We start from the raw sequence: 5,730 nt of genomic DNA on the forward strand, positions 1-5,730 counted from the left end.
TAACAAGAATCAATAAATGGGACTTACTTAAACTAAAAAGTTTTTTCTCAGCAAGAGAAACAATAAGAGAGGTAAATAGGGAGCCTACATCCTGGGAACAAATTTTTACTCCTCACACTTCAGATAGAGCCCTAATATCCAGAGTATACAAAGAACTCAAAAAATTAGACAATAAGATAGCAAATAACCCAATCAACAAATGGGCCAAGGACCTGAACAGACACTTCTCAGAGGAGGATATACAATCAATCAACAAGTACATGAAAAAATGCTCACCATCTCTAGCAGTCAGAGAAATGCAAATCAAAACCACCCTAAGATACCATCTCACTCCAGTAAGATTGGCAGCCACTATGAAGTCAAACAACAACAAGTGCTGGCGAGGATGTGGAGAAAAGGGTACTCTTGTACATTGCTGGTGGGACTGCAAATTGGTGCGGCCAATTTGGAAAGCAGTTTGGAGATTCCTGGGAAAGCTGGGAATGGAACCACCATTTGACCCTGCTATTGCCCTTCTTGGTCTATTCCCTGAAGACCTTAAAAGAGCATGCTACAGGGATGCTGCCACATCGATGTTTATAGCAGCACAATTCACAATAGCTAGACTGTGGAACCAACCCAGATGCCCTTCAATAGATGAATGGATAAAAAAAAATGTGGCATCTATACACAATGGAGTACTATGCAGCAATAAAAAATGACAAAATCATAGAATTTGCAGGGAAATGGATGGCACTAGAGCAGATTATGCTTAGTGAAGCTAGTCAATCCCTAAAAAACAAATACCAAATGTCTTCTTTGATATAATGAGAGCAACTATGAACAGAGCAGGGAGGAAGAGCAGGAAGAAAAGATTAACATTAAACAGAGACATGAGATGGGAGGGAAAGGGAGAGAAAAGGGAAATTGCATGGAAATGAAGGGAGACCCTCATTGCTATACAATATTACATATAAGAGGTTGTGAGGGGAATGGGAAAATTAACAAGGAGAGAAATGAATTACAATAGATGGGGTAGAGAGAGAAGATGGGAGGGGAGGGGAGGGGGGATAGTAGGGGATAGGAAAAGTAGCAGAATACAACAATTACTAATTGGGCATTATGTAAAATTGTGGATGTGTAACCGACGTGATTCTGCAATCTGCATTTGGGGTAAAATTGGGAGTTCATAACCCACTTCAATCTAATGTATGAAATATGATATGTCATGAGCTTTGTAATGTTGTGAACAACCAATAAAAAAAAATAATAAAAAAAATAAAAAAAATAAATAATAAAAAAAATAAATAAAATTGCCTGTTAACTATGAAAGCTGTATACTTGAGTCATTTGTATATCTCTTCATACTGTAGTGGTCTTTCCTTTGTTATTGACTGATACAGTACCCTGATTACAAGGTTATTTTGTACTTAGTAGTCTTAATACATTAGTATAACAACAACTGCTTAAAAATAAAATAAAATAAAAGTACCATGTGATATACATGTATCTTGTACATTGATGATTACTGTAATCAAGCTAATTAACATATCCACCCACTCATATATGTGTGTGTGTGTCTGTGTGTGTTTGTGTTTGTGTGTGTGTGTGTAGTGAGAACACTTTCAAGCAGAACAATTAAAAAATTTTTTTAGTTGTAGTTGGACACAATACCTTTCTTTTATTTATTTTTGTGTGGTGCTAAGGATTGAACCCAGGACCTCACATGTGCCAAGCAAGTGCTCTGCAACTGAGCCATAACCCCAGCTCACAGAGCAGCAAATTTAAGCATACAACAGAGTGTTATTCACTGTGGGGACCCAGTTGTAGGACAGATGTCCAGAATTGGCTCATGCTGCATCACTGAAGTTTTGTACTCTTTGGGTAACAGCTCCTGTTTTCCTAAACCCCGAGCTCCTGGGAACCACCATCCTGCTCTCTGCTTTTACAGAGCAACTGGTTTTGATTCCACACTTCATTGAGGTCATAGAGCACGACCTTCTACATTTGCTGTTTTCACTTAGAATAATGTCTCCTAAAGCTCATTAGGGTTTCAAATAACAAGATTTCTTGCATTTTGAAGGCAGAATATTGTTCTGGGTGTCAAATGGTTGACATGTTTTTGTATGTGGACATAATCTTAAAACACCCGTTAAGAAAATTAACGAGATTTTTTTCAGAAGTGATTTATGAAACATTATTTTTATTTGTTTTAGTACCAGGAATTGAACCCATGGAGGGGGGGGGTTAACACTGAGCCATATCCCAGCGCTTTTTTGTTTGTTTGTTTGTTTGTTCTCAAATTTTGAGACAGAGTCTTGCAAAGTTGTTTAGGGCTTTGCTAAATTGCTGAGACTGGATTTGAACTTGCAATTCTCCTGCTTCAACCTCCCAAGCTCTGGAAAGTAGTATAGAAATCCCTCAGAAATCTTGCAATGAAACAAGCATTTGAACTAGTTATCCCACTCTTTGGCATATACCCAAAGTACTTAAAATTGGCATACCATAAGGATGCACCCACATCAATATTTTTTGCACCTTAATTCACAATAGCTAAGCTCTGGAACCAACCTAGGTGGCATTCAACAGATGAATGGAAAAAAAATACACACACATACACGTACATACACACAAACATACACACACACAGGAATATTACTCAGCCATAAAGAATGAAATTATGACATTTGCTGGTAAGCAGATGGAACTGGAGATGGAGACTACCATGCTAAATGAAATAAGCCAATCCCCCAAAACGATGATTGAATGTTCTCTCTGATATGTGGATGCCAATGCACAATAAAGGGGTGGGGAGGGAAGAATAGACATTCATTGGATAAGACAAACTGGAATGAAGGGAAGGGAAAAGGGATGAGAAAAGGAAAGACACTAGAATGAACCAGATGTAACTTTCCTATGTTCACGTATGGATTCATGGCCAGTGTAAATCCTCATCATGTACAGCCAAAATATGGGGAGTTATACTCCATGTACCTATAATGTGTCAAAATGCATTCCACTGGCATGTATAACTAAAAAGAACATAAAACATTTAAAATTCATCTGCCATAGGCTTTAGCGGGGCCTATTCTGGATCACAGGGTGGGCAGTACATGGAACAGCGGTGTCAGAATGGCCCAGTGAGCGCAGGAGGAATTGTGTTGTCCATGACAGGAGGGGGGTCTGTGCACATAGTCAGTTGCCTGCCTGCTGGACCCCATTTTGCACTGCCATGCCAGGCTGCACAAGCTTACTGGGCTCGTCTCTCCGAGCTGTCACGTATGGGAGAGTTGTTCCTCAATAAAGAGTGGGGGCATCAGAAGTACTTCCACTGTGGGTGGGGACATATGGACTAATTGTGTCCTAGAAAACCTCCTTGGTGCCAGGGACTGTTGCAGTGGTCAAGCAGAGTCTTCTGGGCAACCAAGACACCTGCAGGGACCGAATCAGGGGGTGATAGAAGCAGCATGGGGTGGTGGGGTGGGACATGGCTTCCACAGATAATCTTACTTCCAATAGTCCCAAAGATGTGGACAAGTGTCCCAGCAAGGATGCAGGGTGGTGGCAGCTGCCACATCTAAGCCGTGTCAAGGTTCCACAGGATGAGAGCAGCTGGCTACCGGGCTGTGTGACAGGGTGTTGGCGACTGTAAGTCCAGCATGTGGACCACTGTACCCGACAGGAGAAGATGGGGAGCATGTTGTGGCAGTGACAAACAGACACCTGTCCCTTTGTTTTGGGCCTTTCCAGAGGGAATGGGGTTTGTGCCCTCTGGTGCAGGTGCTGTGGCCCCACCTCTGATCCTTTGCCTGCCTTCTCCATTTCCTGATCCCAAGGTGGAAGCAACATGGGTCTTTGCAGTGCAGGGTCCAGCAGAGGTCACAGCTGGGTGTGGTCACAGTGATGCAATAGGCAGCAGGGACAGCAGACTACCATGCACCATGGGGCACCTAGAAGAGCATGTCCCTACACTGGTCCACAGTGGAAGCAGCCAATGTGAGTGTCAAAGTCAGAATGGTGCCTTTTCCACTGTTTCTTAATGAGAAAACACAAGGATGTTGGACTTGCTTTATGTTTGGATAGGGAGTGACCAGGAGAGAAAAGCAAACACAAAACCATCAATTGCAAAATGAAACACACCTATCCCACTCCTCGCGTTATACCCGAATGACTTAATGTGACACAGCCACATTAATGTTTATAGCAGCTCAACTCACAATAGCTAAACTATGGAAGAAACCTAGGTGCCCTTTAGCAGATGAAATGGAAAAGAAAATGTGGTATATATACACAATGGACTATTACTCAGTCATAAAAAAGAACAAAGTTATGACATTGGCAAAATAAGCTAATCCCAAAGAACCAGAGGCTGAATGTTTTCTCTGATTTGTGGATGCTAATTCGCAAAAACGGGGGAGGGTGCCTAGGGAAGAATAGAAGGGCTTTGGATTAGACAAAGGGAGGGGAGGTGGCATGGGAGTAGGAGGGATAGTAGAATGAATCAGACATTATGAGCTTATGTGCATATATGATTCCATGACCAGTGTAATTCTACAACACGTACAGCTGGAAGAATGAGAAGTTATACTCCATTTATGTATGATGTATCAAAATACCATCTACTGTCACATAAAACTAATTAGAACAAATAAGTTAAAAAAAAAAAAAACAGTTTACCTAAGCACTTTCCATTCACCAGGACTCCTATAGATCCATTCTCATTGTGGTCAACCTGGGCTTAATGGAGTCTTCTCATCCCAGGACACATTCCTGCTTGAACCAGAACAACAGCATGTGTTACAATTTAGATATGAGGTATCCCCAGGAGCTCATGGGTGAGACAATTCAAGAAATATTAGAGGTGAAATGATTAGGCTATGAGAACCTTAGCCAATCATTTCCTTAATCACTGATACGGGTTAACTGGACAATGATTGTCGGCAGGTAGGGGTTGGCAAAAAGAAGGAGGTCAATGAGCGCTTGTATGTGGGATGTATATATTGTGCCAGGGGAGCCCACTAGCACTTCCCCACCTTGTGGCAATATCCTGAGCTTCTTCCTTCCACCACACTCTTTTGCCATGATTATTTGCTTCCTGTTGGCCAGAGTCCTGGAGGCAGCTGACTCTGGACTGCTTGTGAAACTGGGAGCCAATTAAACATTGCCTCCTCTAGTTCTTCTTGTTAGGTCTTTTGATCATAGTGGCAAAAAAAGCTGACTAGAATTGAAGTGGTTACCAAGAGATGAGTTCTTTACTGTGACTAATCTGACCATCTGGTTCAGTAATGTCTAGATCCTCTTGGAATTTGGGGTGGAATTTTCAAAATTTTAGAGATGCCATCTGGAAAAGATTTCACTATGGTAAGCAGAGCTTTGGGTGTGATTTTGGTGGAAGCTCAGAAGGCCAGGAGGCTAAAGGACTGTCAGTATTAAAGACGGTGCTCATGACTTTGCTGAGGAGAAAGCTTATTCCATTGGAAGTGGGACTGGAGGGCATTCATGTTACTTTCTAGCAAATTCATTGTCATTTTCCATTTTACACATGTCTTGACACTATCTGTGTGGCTAAATTTAGTTAGAGATGATGTCTTAATTATTCTAGTGGAAAAATTTCAATGCAGCACAAAAATTTCAATTTCATCCAGTGGTATGGATATTGCTAGCAGCATTTATCCAGATGACTGTGAAAATGAGCAGCAGGTAGCAGAGTTTGGCCAGAGAAGTTGCAGTAAAGCTGGCCCCAGTGGTAGC

The sequence above is a fragment of the Urocitellus parryii genome, chromosome 14, assembly GCF_045843805.1.
Source record: "Urocitellus parryii isolate mUroPar1 chromosome 14, mUroPar1.hap1, whole genome shotgun sequence".
NCBI classification, from domain to species: domain Eukaryota; kingdom Metazoa; phylum Chordata; class Mammalia; order Rodentia; family Sciuridae; genus Urocitellus; species Urocitellus parryii.